Source organism: Manacus candei, unplaced genomic scaffold (genome assembly GCF_025592945.1).
Source record: "Manacus candei isolate 608988 ecotype Guabito, Panama unplaced genomic scaffold, ASM2559294v1 h1tg000034l, whole genome shotgun sequence".
Lineage (NCBI taxonomy): Eukaryota > Metazoa > Chordata > Aves > Passeriformes > Pipridae > Manacus > Manacus candei.
The window spans coordinates 11584819-11604386 of NW_026138082.1; the positions used below are offsets into that span (position 1 = coordinate 11584819).

Sequence of the window (19568 nt, forward strand, 5' to 3'; positions counted from 1 at the left end):
CAAAACAAAAACCATAGAGATACTGTAAACATAGATACCATTAAGGCAGACACAAAAGCCTCTCTCTCGAAAAAAAAGTTACTAAGTAAATTTGTAAAAAGATTAACAAGCAAAAACTGGAATTAAAAAAGAGAGAAAACTACTATTAGATTATTCTTGGAAGGTCAAAAAGTATAATATTTTCACAAATATACTGACTAGATAACGCCAGTGTGATAACAGAAAGATGAGTAGAAATCAGTAAAGTTTTCTGAAGACACTTTGTTTAGTTTTGTCCTTACAGAACAGTGAGGCCTGTGAGCAAGGGATTCATATCGGATTTAAAAAAAATATTGCTAGATAGAATTAGTTTGATTATCATTTGCATAATTTTAGAGATTGTCCAATTTATATAGAGGACATAGAATAAATGTTTGTTTACTTTATCACACATACATACATGTGTGTGAATACACAACTGAATTATATTTCCCCAAAACATCTGAATTAGAATTTGAAACCTGTATCTTATTTGATCGAGTTGACCTCGTCAAACAAACTAGACATACTTTCAATTGGATGAATTGGAATGAAATTTTCTCGTGCTTGTGTGTACTTGCTAAGCAGTACTATATGGGACAGAGAAATCACAAACACTAAATTCTTTTTTCTTCAGAACAGCTGCAACATCACTTTTCTTGTCTAGTTTCAAAGATACCACTTGGGACTTGTCTAAAAAAATATAGTTCCAAACTCAGTGGCCTGTAATATGTTTCATAGGCAAATCACTCAGTCTCTTCTTTTTGTGAATCAGATTCACATCCCATTCTTGAGAAGTGAGATGCAAGTAATTGAAATCAAGGCTTTTCAGACTTTAGATCCATATTGGACCATGTAATTGATTTGTTGTTGATGCAGTCAAAGTCCAGCCACATCAAAATATGACAAAGTTCACCCACTCCTTTTTTTCAGTCTACTCTCTAAAGTCATTACTTTAATATCTTGGTATCTTTGATGACATAAAGTACAAGACAGAATAATAAGTTGAGACAAAGTATTGGTCACAGCAGAAAATTTTTTTCATCATCTCAAAGATAACTCTTGTTGGGATGATTCATTGCATTTTCTTTTTTTTCCCCCTTTAGCTTTAGGAACATTGTTCCTAGGAAAAACAAGCAAGAAAACAAAACTGGAATGCCTTTTTTTAATGTATTTATCATTGCTTATTGGCAATCTGTATTCTCCCTACCACTACTTGCTCATCAAACTCATAGCAAACATTAAAGTGAATCATGTTAAAGGAAACATTCACAGTGATATGTGAAAGATTGTTCTGTGTTGTGGTTATATCGGAAGGACTAACAGGGAAAAATGGGGCAGAAAAATAAGCTAAGTCCCATGAGAAAATATCTGACTTTCCTGTTCATCCTGTTAGAATTTATTAAATTTGGTATATACAAATGAGATTTAAATGATATTATCTATAGTCTAAAGCAATAAGCATTTATTTTAGTTTGTAAAAGGGTAAACCATATTTTTCTGTCTCCTTAGTACTGTTTTATCTAATTTTTTGGCAAATATTGACTAAAGGAAGAATTCTGTCTACTTCCATTCTTCTACAACATTCTTCTCCTCTGACAAAAGTGCAGAAAAAAGAATATTAAACTTTTAATCTTTTCTTTAAAATACAATGCATGGTCAAAATGCAGTCTAGGACTCAGAACGTACATTTCAGTTTTTTAGCTGTGTCTGGAAAATCACTCACTGATTTTTTTGGCAATCTAGTTTCTACAGGATAACTACAATTACAAAACAAATGACAGTTCTTTTGCAACTGTCAGTATTCTGGATTTATAGTTCACTTACAGAAATGATTTGGGCATATTTTACTTCTATATTTAATACAAAGCAATAAAATAATTATGAAAAAAGAGTCACTAATTTTGAAGTGAATTTCACTTTTGTTCCAGTAAAAGAGTGTAGAGCAAATGGTGCATTGCAGAGATTGTCATAAGTTCTTGATCACGTCTAAGATCATGAATAGCAGTTGGTGCTCTCTGTCAATAGTGATCTCTATTCAGAACACGGATATGATGGTTATCATAATATTTAAACTCCATTTTTATGATAAGAAAACTACTGAAAAGTTCATTATGATCTTAACACACCAGGAGCCATAAAGTTGTGATACACTCAAATCATCCAGAAGGGAAATACAATATAGAAAATAAGAGGGTAAGCTTAACAAGCATTCTAAGAAAGGAGTAGAGCAGAAGCCTCATGTTCTAAAGCAATTTAATAGGTAGCATAATTCTGGGAAATGTTTGATTCAGGCACTCAAACTTTAAATGAAAGTGTTTCTATGAATTTCATAGATGGCTGGAAGTAGACTTTTATTCAACAGTAGTGGAGAACAATACTCGGAACAGCCAGCACATGGATTAACCTCTAGAAGCAATTGAATGGCTCATGAAATTGCATCTGCCACTATACTGCTTGTGTAACCTGGCTATCTCCAATTATCACACTACTCCCATTCTTAAACCATTAAAATTCCTAGTGTTACAGAACTTTCCCTATGCTTGTGCAGATAATATTAAAATAACAGAGTAGTTGGAAATAAATAATCAATTTTTCTTCTTTGAAAACATTGACATTATGGCAAAGAGGGATGATATTACTTTGATCAATATTTTTTTCCTGGTCATTGAAGAAATGGAAATCCAAACAGTTTTTCAATATTCTGTTTTTTTAAAGATGTGCAAAGTAATTCCATCTTTGGAAAACTAGGCACCTGTCCTCCCCAAAACGTGAGAAGTATTTTACCCTCTTGGTCTTTAAACACAGACAGATTATCTAATCACATTTAGGAGGAAAAGCAACATTCAAAGTTTTCCATATTAAATAATTAGCAGTTTTCAACTATATCTGAGTGCGACACTTGAAATAAATTCTGTTAAATGCTACACTCCAAGGCTATATTTTCTAGTATGTTTGTTTTCTGGGTACATTAAACTTTAGGTGTTGTGAGACTTGTTGGATGTGTGAAAACCTTACATCTTCAAACCAGAGAATGCTGGCTAAGGGGTCAGATATTACTGATGCTGGTCTAGATGTCAGTATTTAACAGGAGAAAACAGTTCCTTATTTCATTTGAAATTACAGTAAAAGCAGCTTGGAAAATACTAAAAGGAGAAGTTTTGTATTTTAAACTGTTATTGGAGATAGATAGCCTATTATTAGAACATATGCTTACTACTAAAACATTTCAAACTATAAAATGGAATTAAACCAAATCAAACCAAATAAACAAAAAGCAAACAAGCAAACAACAACAACAACAAAAAGAGGAAAAAAACAACAACAAAATCCCGGACCTTGCACTGGAGAATCTCAATATCCACACATTTTAGTGAGGGCTCAAAGATTCCCAGTATTATAAAGCCTAGAATCCCACAGATAGTGTGTTCAGTCTAGTATGCTTCTTGTCAGCTTCTCTTTCCATAGCTTTCCTTTCTGCTGTTTTAGAGAACACCATGCATGTAGTGTTTATAAACAACAACACTAATTACTAATTTCAAGTTAAAGAACAGATCTCCACGGTATATTTATTCTTTGACCAAAGCTTGGAACGTATCAAAAATGATCTTACAACCCATGCCCTACCCTGGAGATTATGTAATACACATCTGTGCAAACCTTTAACAAGGTTTCAGAGTCAGGAGACTATACAGACTGAATCAAATTTCTGTGTATTCTCCCTGGGGTCAGTGACAAATCAGCAGCTGTTTGTTTCCATCGATATAGACCGTCTGCTGCTGATGCAAAAAAAAGAGACAAGTTTAAATTCTTGTGATTCAGCTCAGGCGAGACAGTGGGGTGGGTGGGTGACTGTGTTTACAGATTTTAGACCAGGTGTGGTGCTGTCAGATAAGCAGAATGGATAGTGCTGATGCTTAATTACTGTGTACTTGCATTTAGAGATGGATCACACAGTAAAATGAAGAACAAAAGATTTATGAGGTAAGTAATTCTTGTTTAAATTGTTGTATAATACAGCAACATTGTCTTGAGAGAAGAAAGTTTTTAAAATAGGTTAGATTTGTGCTTTCTTATGAAAGCTATCTTTTAGCTACGACAGTACCTAATTTTTATACGATTTTCTGCAATGTGGTTTTATTTCTCAAAATTATTGTCACCAGTCCAGGTAAAGACTAATGCCATAAAAATTTCCACTGGGGATGATAATGACATTCATTGATATCTCCTGTTTCATCTTTGGGAAGTGAAACAGTGTGAGCTTTCAGAAATCAAGTTATACTCTTCCAGTTCTCAAGGGCCACCTCCAGTTTTAATAATTTATATCAAGAGTAGCCTGTTGGAGACAAAGTACTTTCCTTTCCATTCTCCCTGTCCTTTGAGCAGCTGCCTGCTGGGAGCTTCAGGAGAGGTGCTTGTTCCCTGAGACTTCTGTAGCAGTGACCTTTCTGAAACTAGTAATACTAAAATACTCCAGCAAAGGTAATAATACTATAGGTAGTCTTCTGCTGATGTTTATCATTGCTCAGATGGCTGGGACACATTGAAAAGATGATGCATACCATCCATTTCTTAAATATGCCATTTCATGTTACAGATAGCTCAGTGCAAAGGTTTGGTTTTTTGAAATAACCTCATTTATAAGGCCAGTCTAAGGTCTCTCAAACTAGATGGCTTCAAAGATTTGAAATAAGAAACTCAATGAGCTTCAGATCAGGTTATGAATTTCACACTGCTGCTTTCCACTATCAGTTAACATTTGGTCTACCTGCCAGATCTGCACACCAGCCTTTTGTAAACATTTGTGATACCATCAGAGGTATTTTTGACATGACTAGTTCACTTTCATTGTCATTTAGAATTTAATAATGCTTAAAAGTTTATAAAGAAAGATCCCTTTTTAAGTAGTTAAGTATTTGAAAAATTTAGAAGGCAAGAGAGTAGGTCATCTGCACATCAAACAGATTGGCTTTTTAAAAAAATTTCTAGGTCTGCCATAAATTGTAGGTTTGATCATATTTCTGTGTTTTAAAAAATTACATAATTTTGTGGGGTAAGAAAACCCTGAATAGTTGAGTCTGAGACCTGAGCAGTTCTTAATACAAACCCTGCTGAGATATAACTCACTTTAAACTGACTGGAGCTTAAACTTCAGTCTCTGACACTTAAAAGATTGGACCTGGGTTATATCTGAGCATGGTCAGCAATGTACTACTTGATTCAGTTGTGTGCTGTTGCAACGATGAAGTCTAGCTACAGACTAGACTGCATTGCCAAGTTATTTGCAGCCACTCAAGTAAGGTGACTGTGTCCCTAATGTTGGTGCTTGTGAGACTTCACCTGGAGAAGGGTGTCCAGTTTTGGTCCCCCAATACAGGAAAGATGTTGACATGGTAGAGGAATTCCAGAGGATGGACACCAAAATGACAAAGGGGATGGAGTACATGAATTGTATGGAAAGGCTGATAGCAGGAAAGGTGGAACCAGGCTCCTCTGAAAGGAGCAAAACAAAAGGGTATGAATTGTAATGATTGATATCACAGTTAAATACTGGGAAAAAATTTATTTAATCCTTTCACAGTAAGGATGGTCAAGTACTGCACAGATTGCCCAGGGAAGCTGAGGGATAATTCTTCTTTGGTGATATTTAAAACTTGACACCATATTACCCTCAGTAACATGATCTAAATTCAGAGTAAGATCTTACTCTAAAGGTGGCCTTGCTTTGAGCAAGGAGTCAAACCAGGTGACCTTCATAGGTCTTTTTAAATCTGAGTTATTTTATGATTCTAGTATAAAACAGCATGCTTCCCAACTTTATAATAGTTCTCTACCATTACCCTCAAATCTTTCTTCTCTGTAGATTTACAAAAGAATATAATCTTTTTAGGAAACCTTTGTTTCCTACAACTGTAATTCAATATCTAAAGTTTTGAATTTTGTCTCACAAAGAGAAATCTCCAAATTACTTTCTTTGTAATTGAAGATTACAAAGAAATATTATTGGATTTACCTATAGATTTACTAAAATACATACAAATTTGAAATTCACAGTCGTCTTGTCAATGGAAATGTCTACAAGTTATATTTAATTTGTTTCCAGATAGTCTCTTTGATTCCAGACAAGTCAGCTATCTAGGCTGCCTTTTTGACCTAATTATATGCTCTAAAATCCAGAGTGCATCTTTTTCTAAAGCACACTGGATGTGATACAGATTTATTATCCATTCCACATACAGAACAGCACGAAATCAATGTGCACACAACTTATTCATCTTCTAAGAGCTGATAATAAAAAAAAATAAGTCAAAGTACTGACCATACATTCATATTTACTCTCCAAAATGTGATATGTGCAGTGTGGAAGATAAATAGAAGGGGAATGAAAGTTGTTTGTGAATTTTTAAGGTAAATCATCTATTATAAGTTATTTAAACATTCTCAAAGTCAATAAAGCTATGAAAATTTACAACAGCCACAAACTTGTCTCTTACAAGTCCTAATTTTCCACATTTTAGTTAGATTTTGAAAAAAAAGACTTTAATAATCTCCTTTAGATCTCAGCCAAAGCTCACCAAGGTCAATGAAAATGTTCCCAGCAAAGGCAATGGACTTCTGATCACAACTATTATATTTAAGTTACTTGCATTACAATTTTTACCTCAACTCTGTCAAAATGACTGTATTTATCTGGGGAAAAAAACTCAGGAACTCTGAGATATACAGAGAAATTTTTTTAATATATACTAACGCTAAGATTGCTTCAAATGCCTTTGCAAACTAGAGAATGAAATGTCATTAGTCAAGTTATGCCAATCTCTCTCTCTTTTTCTGTGCCCTCACCCCTGGTTTTAAGATTTACACACACACACCTCCTTAAAGCTCAGTTTCTACAATGAAGTTCTAATGGACATATTAGAAAAGAAGTATGTTGGTAGCTGAGAGACAGTTCAAGTGTCTCACTGCAAACAGTGTCTCAGAGAGGGAGAAAACATTCTGTTGTATAAAACAGCATATTTTTTATGCAGATAATGGAAGAAACACACCATGAAAAATCTGTATCTCCCTTGTCTTATTACAGCGGATAGATCTAAAAGCCTATCTTGTTCCTTCCTTTGTTGGATTAGAGTTAAGCTTGAACAGCTTCCCAAGTAGCCATAAGGGAAGGAAGAATTGGATTAAAGAAGAGGGAGTATTTTAGGATTTTGGTGTTTTTTTCAAGACCAATTACCCTTTTCATCATAATATTTTAAAATTTTAAGTAATAGAAGTGCCACATGAAATCTGGGTATGATGCCACATAGAAGCTGCTCAAGCAAATTCTTGTTTGTTACTATAATATGAACATTTGACGCTAATTTCACATTAAGTAGCTGAGTCATGAAAGAATTGGAATTTGTGCTCAGTTGGTGCTCTGCTGACGTGTAACTATAAAGAGAATGATAGGCACATAAAACAGCATGAAGGGAAACCTGACACTTATTTTAAAAAATATTTTTGCTCTCCAGTTCTGTATCATTATTTATACCATTAGCAAATTTTACATAAATGAAGGCATTTCTTGAACTTCAGAAGACAGCTTTTGAATTCTCTTCTCTGTTAGAATGAATCTTACATGGAAGCAGTAGTTATGTCCTCTACAATGGCTTTAGATATTGGAATGATTTCAAAGTTCTTTTTTCTAAAAAGGCCTTTCTAGGCATAATGTATAAAAAGAATTTGAGGCTTTTTAATTTCAGTGGGACCATTTTCAAGGGCTAATGTTTGCAGCATTGGGTGACAGTTTATTAGCCCCTGATGTAGGACTGTCAAAGAAATCTCATCTGCTACACTTCTTCCTTCTAGTGAAATTTTATAGCAGTAGATAATAGGTATCTTTTTTATTATTAATAATATTTTTGGCTGTTTGTTTTGTCCATGTTTCTGTAGTATTGCATCACAGTCTTGCATAATGATACAGTTTGTAATGAACAGCTATTCTCATATATATTAATGGACTCTGCTCTAACATTGATATGAATTTAAATTATCAAATTATTAAAATAACTAAATTAATGTTTTTAAGTATTCATTCAGAATATCTGGGACAAAGAAGAAAGTAACAGCTTTTGCTTTTATTCGAAATTTTTCTTCATTAAAATTTTTAAGGTAGCACACAATTTCATTGAATATGATTTTGTTTATGGAGAATCTTGTAGAGATTGCCAGTGGAAGAAGAGGTTTAGTTTCACTGACTTGACCTTTTTGTTGGGAGAGTTCAGATATTGGTAAGGATTGAGCTATAGCTATAATGGTTTGGGTTTTTTCAGCAGATTAATACAGATTAAGATAGATCCCCTTTAAAGGGCTTTAAACTCAGTTTTCTCTGCTAGAAGGACAACAAAGATGGGAAGATGATGCTGAGTGACTGGTGTTTCAGTGGATAATATTCTAGGTCTAAAAACGAACAAATAAGATAAAACTCTGTTTTTCCAATTGTGACACAGTCTGCCTTTTGTGCAGGAGCACAGGAACGAAGTTACAGGTCTGATTTGTACACATTGATCCAGAGAAAGGTTTGAATCTGACTATTGAAACTAATGCCAGCTGTCTGCAGCACCCCTGGGACAAATATGCCAGATGGAGTTTGCCAGAACAGTATAACCATGTCCCTTCCCTTCCAATATGTTCCTTTACACCAGTGGGATTTGGGGAAAGCACTTGAACTAACTATGACACAGGGGAACTCCTTGGCTGGGGCTTTCCGCTTTCTTTGTCCAGAAGATGTAATGGAAAAACAAGAGGGGGAGAAAAAAAAAAGCCACTGACTACATCTCATCAGTTAATGTAGCTTTTCAGCATGTTTCCTCTATGTTGTTTGTTTTCTCCTTAAATAAGATTCCATTATGGGCTCCATGCCATAGCCTGTGATTTGACTACTGTTTAAATCTTTTATGTGTGATTTTTCTCAGGACTCAGTTTTTTGAACTCCAAAATGTTTGCCCTTGGTTTGCACTTGATTTCCAATTCATCAGGCAGTGGATTGTATAAGTCCACTGCTAAATATGACCATTTTCACTTGCATGTACTTCACTCCTTCCCTTTTAAAGGTAGTGGAGGTCTTGTGCAGGCTGAAGATCTAGGGACATCCAGGTCTCTTTATCCTTAACCAGTGATGGGGTAGGACCGCACTGGTGGTCATTCCATCTGATTTAATAGGAGTCTGCTGTTAACAGAGCCAGGCCTAAATCAGTGGTTAAAAATGCTTCATACAAGTTCTTTTCTACTCTGCCCTTCTTGGACCTTGGCTTTCCACATTTCTAGAAGGATTTTTCTAAGTTTGCAGATATTTAGGAAGCACAGATGTTGTTTCTTCTCATCTCTGTCACAGGTACTTGCGAAGTGAAAATCTAACAGTGAGTTATTACGCTAAAAAATTCTGCTGTCTGCATCTCAGGTGCACATCACAAAAAGACTAATTTTGTATGGATTTTCCTGTTTGATATCAGAGGCAAAATAAGACTGATATTCAGGTATATAAGTGTTTTTTCTCTTCTTTTCTCTTCTTTCCTTCCTTACGTACATTGAGGAAGAAGAATAGCTGCAATTCTTTACAGCTATCAGAAAAGACATGTTATGTCACTCTGATTGTACTTCAGTAATTTAAACTCAATAAATTTACTTCTGAATTGGAAAGTTATCTGGCTTGCAAGTTAACTGTACCATGGATGATGTGATGCTCTGTATTGTAATGCTTCAAGAGCGAGTTGTCATTTTCACTTAGGATATCTGTGGTCCAAAGTCAATACTATGCTTTTAAGTTTTCTTTAAGTTTACTGTGTGGTTTTCTCACTTACTTTTAACTATATACACTTACATATGTTGTGTGTTCTCCATGTTTTTTCCATTTTCTGGGGCCCTCCATTATCCCAGAGGACCAAGAGCTGACTATAACAAATCTCTGCATCTGTACTGAAAGCTGTAATAGGCTTCTAACAGCTATGTTCTTGCAGGAGGTTAGAACGGTAAACGGCAGTAAATTTTCAGTGAGTCTGTCCAACACAAAAACTATTGCCTGGTGAAGCTGCCTTCACCCCATGTTACTGTGAGAAGGGTTAGAAATCACAAAGAACAGAGGTCTCTACGAGGAGAACACATCATCATTGCTCCACTGATGGTGAAAACAAAGCCGGGAGCTACTGCTCAGAGCAGTACACAGGAAGAGCTTCAAAGCTTCCTTGGGATCCAGCTCAGTCACCAACTGACCTTCAAGTAGCAGGGAATGGCCATAGACAGCCGATATGTATGTTTACCTGCTCCTGTGCGTTTTCATATTGGTATGAAAGGCTCTGCTGAAGTTCTACTGTCTCAAGATAAGCCCAGCTGTTGTTTCAAGGCAAGAGGCTGCATAGCACACTCGTTCCCTGTTGCAGATTCCTTTTAGCTGATTAGTCAGTACTGTGAGCAGTATTCGGTTGCACAGCTAGTGTCTCTCACTCCATCACAATGAACTTTCCTTCCTTCTTGTAAAATGAAATAAGCAACCTCTGTCAAATACTACAGTCTATTTTTGGTGGCCAGATTTTGTTCACTGTTAGGTTTTTTCCTTCCCTGCCCTCCTAGTTCCTGAATGGTAAGCTAGTTGTGAACAATCTGAACTGTCTAGCTCTCTGCAGGCTATTTCCTATTGCTTCACTTTTCATTTTGAAAAATATGCAAACTTCCATCTGTTTCTTGAATACAATCCTTCTGAGATCTATGTATGCATGAGCTTTTTTTGCTGAAGAGTCAGGTTTCTTAGGACTGTATCATTTTATGTGAATGCATCTTGTCATTAGTTTCTGCTTCCACATACTCATCCTACCTGAATATTGTGGTTTAGGTGCCACTAAGAATAATCACTAAACTTCTACAGTATTCGCAATGCAATTGGACACCAATGTTAAGTACAAGCAGTGGCAAAGCTGTTCAACAGTAAAATCTCAGGTTTCTGTTTTTAGCCAGGGTGTATGTGCTTGTGCTCTACAGCAGATGTTTCTGCCTTTGAGGCAATTTCAATGCTGAGCTATTTTAAAGGCAGATTATTCTACATGAACAAGTAAATTCATAATTAATTCTGCTTTCAGTTTTTGAAGACTATTTTTTTTGCCACTGAGAGAAAAAGTGTAGCTGCCTAAAATGTAAGCTCTGAGAGTTTATATAATTCTTGCTCCGTCAGATGGTGTTTCAGTGACAAAGGATAATGCGTTCTGACCAGAGATGGCTTTGATTCATACCTAACACTGAGAGGTAGGATGTGAGTCAGATAACTACAGGCTGTCATTACATAACTGAAGAGATACATGTCAACCAGACCCGATTAGAGCACATTGCCTAAAAATTTTCTCTCTCTCTGAGGCCAGGGATGTTAAAAACACTTTTTTCCCCCTGTCTACCCGTATAAACTATATTTATTAATTAAACCTGGGGCAAGACTCACTAAGTTTGGAGACTCTGACTATACAACCTCTCCTCAGAACTGTCTGGTGACTTTGCTGCAGTTTCAGGGTACTTGCTTTAGAATAGGAGAGATCATTTTGCTGAGCAGAAATAAACAATGTTCGCAGCTCTCCTGCATGCTTGGTATGTTTTCTGGAGGAATATTTTTATGTCTTCTTGTGGTGAGGTAAATACACATTGCTGTGGTGACTTGTGATAACACTTTCTTGTTCTGGCTTCCTGGAAGGAAGTTGGGGGAAACCAGATTTGCAAAAGTTGTTTTCAGTGGTGTATCCTCACTGCAAAATGGGAGAGGTGTTGATCCAAATAAAGTTCTAGGTTTAAGGTAGTCCTATTTAGTCATCCAAATAGCAAAGACTTAAACACCAGTAGATTTGGATGAAATGTTCCAAATAGACAAAGACAGAAGGAAAATAGCACATGTCAAAGTGCAAACTGAGCTACTCTTCCCATAAAACCTACTGAGATTCATCAACCCCAGGAGAGCTGAGATATCTGTCTCTATAGCTCTCTGCAGGGTTGTATACCTGAAGTGGTACAGCTGCACCTGAATGGCACAGAAAGACACAGGGCTGGTTGCCCTCTGTATCCTGCCTTACCTACTCAACCACATCTCTCTTCCAGAGGCATAAATCTTTCTTATTTAAAGTGTATGAGTGGAGGAGCAGAACACTACAAAAATACACCTTTGATGAGAGACAATCTGTTCACATTCTTACAACTCTTGCCACTTTGTCGTTGCTTTTTTCTTTACCTCTTCAGTGGCTGAGGTTTTGTGAATGGTTTTTTGTGCAGTTTCAAAATGATGTGACTATATTTATTTTCCTTTCAAGGGTTGTTAGTGTCCAGACTATAGTGTTTTGGAATAATTATTATATTGTAAAAGTTATCAGAAAACATTTAATTTGAAGAATGTGATCTTGTGGATACAAAGCATAGCTCTGAGTGGGGTGAAGTAAGTTTTGGGTCTTGGAATAGCTTCTTCTTTCATCACATTGATGGAAACCTCTAGTGCTGTATAGTGTTAGCAATCAGCCCTTAAGGAAGAAAGGAAAAATCACTAATGCTGACAGCAGGAGCAGTTGTTCTGTAAGGCCTTACAGAATTCAATTTCTTTTTCTTGCTCAAGTGTGTATTTATTATGTATATTCTTGAGAATTTGTGTTTTGGAGTTCATATACAGTTTCAGACAATAAAGCAACATTTTCTAATCATCTCTGTCTTGCTAAAAGCTTCTGTGGTTAATGTCACATTTTATTTTTTTGTAGTCTTCTAAAACTTCTATATTCTATGAGGGAGGGGAAAGTGTGGGATTTTTAGACTTTTTGGTTCTAATCCTCTCTATGTAGGTCACATGTTCTTTTTTCAAATAAATATATCATCTTCCATAAATACTAGGGCAATGTTGGTCCTAATAGTCAAATAAAAATTGTATCAACTAATTTAAGACCCAGCATTAGAGTTTTGCTGATACTGTTTCCCTGTTGAGTGTACTTGTCCTTTAGAACAGAAATTAGCAATTGAGGGGAAGACGGGGGGCGGTGGAATAAAGAAGCAGGAGTGGTTTTGGAAAAAAACCTGTGTGTCACTTGGCTAAAACAGGAACTGGCAATCAACTATATTTTATTAAATGTACATGGAAGAGAATTAACTTGTAAATGCTGTGTTCACATAATCCCAAGTGAATTAATGGCTCAGTGTCAAGGACTTGGTTTTTCGTTTCAGAAACTGGTATTTCAGATGTAGACTAACTCCTGAAGGCACCCATTCATCCAAAGGAAACTTGTTGATCAAAATGAATGGGTTTTAGTCCTTAGCAGGAGAGAAAGACAAAAAGTCTGGAAATAGCAGGTTCCTTCTCTTTCCCTCCCCCCCTTTAAGGAAAAGCTTTTGCTTTCAGTTGCCTTTATTAATTTTGTACTGAACTAAGTATACTGTCAAACTTCTTGTCCGGATTGCTCAAAACTGTATTTGGCCAAGTTGACAGCGATTACAAAAGCCTTTACTTGAGCCCAAATCATCTTTTCATAGCTGCTCAAGTGTCTCAGAGAATATGAAACAAAACTGAATAGGTTGCATTTTATAACTATTAATAAGCCTTCTTTCTAGGTATATAAACTGTCAAAATGGTAAAACATTATAAAAAATCTCTTGCCTATTTAATATTTCTTAACCTTGCCAGATCTCATCAGTTTTTGACAATCATTTATGTTATGTCAGTTTTAATACTGTTGAACATGGCACAGATTTCCCTTGGCTTTAACCGACATTTACTATTTATGTGAAGTGAGTTTTCTTTAATATAAATGAAAACTACATTTTCCTTATGTACTTTGTAGCTTGTTTTTTATTTTTTCAGACCCATGCTATATTGTAATGTTGATTCATTTTATTTCTTGACTTATTCATTAATTACTTTTGAACAATTTGAACAAATTAATATGTTGTTGAGTTGTGTTTTAGATAAATAGAATCTAAATTAGCTTATATAAAAGACAGACCAAGTTCTTAACTCCTGAAAATCCTTTGTTTTCAATTCTGAAGTCCTATTGCATCCTATTCACTCCAGTTCTCTTCCCTGCTTTACACCTGATTTCAGCTCAAGTTAACAAAACACATAAGCATGTTCTTAAGCTTTGCTGTTCAAAAATCACAATATAAAAATAAGTCAAAACAAAGCAACAACATTTGCATGTGTTTTTATTTGCCTTCTGGTTTTATATGTTCTGATCATATTTTCAAAATCTAGCACAACTATTGAGGCCAACAATATGCCTAACAATTATAACTTAACAATTAAGTAAAAATAACTCCTAGAAGCTAACTCCTAGAAGCTAGTTCTTTAATAAAAGCACATCAAGTGACTCACAAAAAGTTATGAGTGCTCTAAGCATTGAGTTGTCTCGAACAAATTACTTAATGCTGAATTATGAATTACATCTAATAGCAAAATGAGTAAGCAAATATTTTAACAGACTTCTTCTGCCAGGCTAGCATTTTTCCTAGGCTTCTCTTAGGCTGAATGTGAATCAACTCTGCTCCAGAAACTACATAACTATGTCTGCGGGTTGCTAATTTGCTCTGCTATGTCTCACTTACTGTCTTCCTGGTTTGGGAGGCTGGTGGGTTAGGCCTCTCAAAAATGCTATAACTGCAGGCTTTTGTGTTTTGCATACTTAATCCTAAACTATTTGTATTTTACATTTCTTTCTTATTCTTTTGAAGATGTTATGTTTTCCATTAAAATCTGCACTCCGTGCTGAGGTTGGTATTTTTGCAGCAGTGACTGCTTTGAATTGGCTTCATTTTCATTAGACAATGGGTAACAAATCACTATACTGAGGAGTCTCACTAACAGTTAATATTTTATAAATACATGGCCATTATGTATCACAGTATGCTACTTTAAAAACAGCTCTTTTCTTATCATTCTTATTGTACAAAATGGAGAATAAAAGGTAATTATGTGATGCTTCACAAATCTGTATTTAAAGGGATTAAAAATTGGGATGATGTTTCCCATTGTCAGTCTTCTTAGTGACGACAATCAATAATAAAAGTACACAAAGAAATGAAATTAAGTGTTCCACATTCTTTTGCATATCCTGTTTTTTTTCAATTGTCTAAGTAATTGCTTAGTTTTTCATTAATTTTTTTGCATTTATTTCTCTTTCGTGTTCCTGTTAATTACTTTTATAGTGATCAAAGCATCCTGTGAATCTTGATTTATAAGTGCTAAACTAGAGAGTTTACTTCTCACAGTTCCAATTTTTCTGTCATTATAGTCTATTATTGTTACCAAATACTTAAAAGTGCTTGTGAGGCTGAAGCTTACTTTCAAACAGAATGGAAGCTGTGGGAAATATTGGAAAGACTGAGCATAAACAATCAGGTTATTCTACCAGCATAAGCTGTAATCCTATTGTTAGTGTGTATTACTTCCAGTCTTCAGGACTCTGTACATAAGCTAAGTATTTAAAAGCCAGATGTTAGGAAAGGGCTTCTGCCAACTCCCTCCTTCTCAGCACTGCCTGAGGATGGGATTTGTTTGACCTAACTCTAGCTGTCAGAAAATTAGGTGTTTGAAAGGTATCAGTCACCTGTTGTGGCACAAAGGAGACAGATTCACATGCACAGAGATTTATCAGTGGACTCCATAGCTGGTGGCATACACTGACAGTCAAGTAGCTTTTGGGGAAAGATAAAAACAGAAGGAGAGAGAGAAAAGGGAAAATGAAAAATCATCCCTGGTGGCCATCAGGGGAGAGAATTGACAGGGTCCACAGCTGAGCACCCTCAGGTCCTGCTCCCGTCAGCAGCAGGTGGTTTACCAACACATGTGCACACAAACTTCAGTGTCTTCAAGACCTGCTCAAACTGTCAGTTGTTTATGGGCATGATGCTGTTGGTGCCGGTGGAAGCACACTTTGGGAGCAGGTGCTGCAGCCAGTAAAGCTGTCTGCATGCATGCTATTTGGTCTGCTGAGTAACCAAAGTGTAGGGAAAGGATGGAAGAAGGGCGACTCTCATGCTGGCGGTGGTAATTTCCCACAAGAACAAACCATAACAACAACTTTCAGATGCAAGAATGTGAGAATAAAAATCGGAAAATACTTCATAAGGCTTTGAGAAAACATTTCTGTTGTGACTTCAGGGTGAGACTTGAGCTGTAAGTGAAAGACAGGCTGTAGAGCTAGAAGTAGAAAGCCTTTCGTGATAGAAAACACAAAGACATTGTGCACCACTACCTTGGGAACGGATGGACCACCCCAGGGAGATACCTGTCTCCACTGGCTGCAGAGGGATTCCCATTGAAGTTTGTTGCTTAACTTTTTGTTAATACAAGTTGAATCCTACTTCATATACACACATCTGACAGCATGATACTTTTAATGTGAAGTTATTTATCTGCCTTCAGGAATCCTCATAGACCGTGTTCTTGGTAATACTATGTTTTCTTGGTTATACTTATATCTATCTTTAGCTTAGCAGCTTTTAGTAGAATACTTTATGTCAAAATGACATATTCTGTAAGGAACTGACACTCTTCTAAAATGATCTGAGAAAATGGTCTTGTTCACACTCAGCAGTTGCTGCAGTTCAATTGTGCTAGGAAACCAAAAAAGGCCAGTATGCAATAACTGAAAATTATGCCTAAATATTTCAGCAGCTCATGTTGTTATGTCATCAGTTATATCTTGCTTATCCAGTCTTGTTCCCATAGGGTTTAATGAACTGCTTGGAGTGGTAGTACTTCAGACCCATTAGCTGCTGGAGATGTAAAAAAATTTCAGTAGAAGGAATCCCTTCCATCACAGAAATGGTTGCACAGGCCCAATATGTCATGTAGAGCAGGGCTAAGAAACCATTGTAGGATGATTTACTGACTACAGCACTGGTTTTTTATTCTCTTTTCTGCCTTCTACCACCTGCTGTATCCAGTTTTTAAGTTGGATTCTTCCTTTGACAGAGCATCATTCATGCATATCACTGTCCTGTTAAGGTTATTCTATTTTTTTTGTGTGACTCCCTCTCTGAAGATCAGGCCCTTCAGCCAAGTCTACAATGCTGAAGAACTGCCTGATGTACTAGCTGTGATCTCTAGTTCAGGAGTGAAAGAACTAGCAGGAATAAAACTAGTCCCCAGATTCTTTAGCATATAGTACCTCAAGTACAGTGAAGTGGCTTACCTGATCCCAGCTCTTGTACTGCTCGTCTCTGCTTCAGTCGAAGTGACTACTTCATCTTTTGATGGGTGTGTTAATCTGTAGTTTGTACCACTCATCACAAACCTAGAAACACACAGTTGTCACCACACAGTTGCACCCAGGAATTAAGCCCTGACAGTCAGATTGACATAATCAGTAATCCAAATATCAGTCATGGAATTCAGTGGCAGCTTCTCTTCCCAAGGAGCATAGATGCTATTTCCATCAACAGTGAGACGTGTTTGATGACCAGCAGTGAGCTTGGCTGGTTTGCCTGGAATGTGTAAAGAGAACCTTCATTGGTCATGTAGTAGCGGTTTTTAAAACTTTTTTGTTAAATAGTTATCAGTTTTGCAGGTATAAGCATTTAACAGAATAATATTTTTTGACAGCTTAACTAAGTTTGAAAGCATCAAGCACTGGCACTTAAATAATGACACTGGCAGGAATGCTTTTACTGCATTAGATGCCAATTAAATTACTGATTTCATAATTATAAATCAGCATGTTACAGTGGATAATTACTGTTGTCACACTCAAGCTGAAATACTGTATATAAGCATAAGCCTTTCGTCTGTTGATTTGCTTATTTGGGAACCAGAAAATATTGCATGTAATTTTTTTAATATTTGAACACATATCTTTTAGGGTTCCTGCTCCTGCCTGCAGCCATAGCAGCATGCTGTGCTATATAATGGCTCTATTTAATGAATGTGGACAGTGTTCAGAAGGGACATTATGATCTCCAGGAAGAGAATTGTTCACATAAAATTAAGATTAGTTTCGGGGGCAAAAGAAAAAAAACAAAGCACTTAAAAATAATTGCCATATACAGCATTTTACTAATAAGAAAACCTGTTAGAAGAAAAGTTGTTTGGAAACTCACAATAGCAAGGACTGATGCAGAAAGTTTGTTTGCTAGTGTGGAGTTCCTCTAAATTATAGAGATGGAGAGGTAGTCCTAGAAATAAGGTCTTCAGTTCTATAATAACAAAACGTAATATTTCCTATCTTCTAGACTATTTGAACTTAGTTGTGGTCGAGCTGATTGATTTTTCATTGATAAGTCACATTAATAAATGTAGATAACCTGACTGTAAAACACAGGACTAATTATAGGTTAAACACTATTTTGCATCTTTGAGCAGAAAGTAGGGTCTGATAATTTTTTTCTCAAAAATAAAGAACCTAATGATAGTTGAACATGTATCAGCACAATAATTCTACTTGTAACCATAGATCCGTTCTGTTGATTTGGGCTGGGAGGTGGGAGGCCAAATCTCCAGGCCATTCCCATCTTCAGGAGTAAAAAATCACAGCTCCCTAGACCAGGAGAGCAGGTCAGACTCCTGGAGCATCTTCCAGCTCTCTCTTGTAATTGGGCCACACTGAAACCAGGAATACAGAAGTGATGGGGCTAGATGAAGTATAAATACAAAAGAACCATTTCTGGCTTAAAATTGAAAACACTTTCTGTTAACCAGATATGGGATTTCAGCCTCTGCTCTCAGAACTCTTCGTGCTTCTGATGTGTTGAAAATAGACCACAGTTGCTTTCAGCATGATAATAAAAAAGGATGACCTTCACATAGACCAACCCAAAGCTGCACATTCCAGTTTGTGAGGGGATCATCCATGGGAGACAAATATAATCAAAAGTTCCTTTTTGGTTGTTTTCACCATTCAGCTTCTAATGCCATCGCGCTGCAGCCCGCCTATCAGCGTTGCTTTACTTTCCAAGATCTTTGATTTCTTTAGTTTTCTTTCTTTACCAAATTACAAAATTCTGGCCGTAAAGCAGAACTGCTTTCCTGGCTACTCTATAGGATCTTGTATTCTCCAAACATTAGTTTTGACTATGGAACCAAGAGATTTCCCAGTGTACATGGCAGTGGAGAGTGTCACCTGCTGGCCCAATCATTCATATTTACACTAAAGAAAATCGAAGAAAATACTTTATGATGTTATAGATCTAAAAAGATATTATTTTTTTTATCTTATGACTTTCTGACAGAAGTATATGAATTTAAAGAAACAAAAATTGAAAAGTAATCTATTTTAATCTAATTTTTCAGGATTAGAGAAAATGTTATATTGTTACAAAATCTCTGGGGTTTTTTTATCGCATAGTAGAAAGATAATTGTGTCTCTTATGAGAGTCATTATGCCATTAATACTTTTGTAGTCTGCAACTTCTAAAATTGAAAACTAAACCTATTTCTGATTATTGAGGCAAAAACAACACTCTCTTTATAAATATGTATATATACCCGAAGTTAATCAGTTCACTGTTCTGGAATTAGCTGACTTGTTTGCCTTGGTGTGTCTTCAATTAGCAGGAACCCAGGGATACTGTCAGTTGAC

At 36.0% G+C, this 19568-nt stretch overlaps 1 protein-coding gene across 4 annotated transcripts in view; it reads left to right on the forward strand.

The window, feature by feature from the left end:
- HS3ST5 (heparan sulfate-glucosamine 3-sulfotransferase 5) overlaps nucleotides 1-19568 on the forward strand; it is a 188160-nt gene that overhangs the window by 60885 nt on the left and 107707 nt on the right. The window lies entirely within an intron of this gene.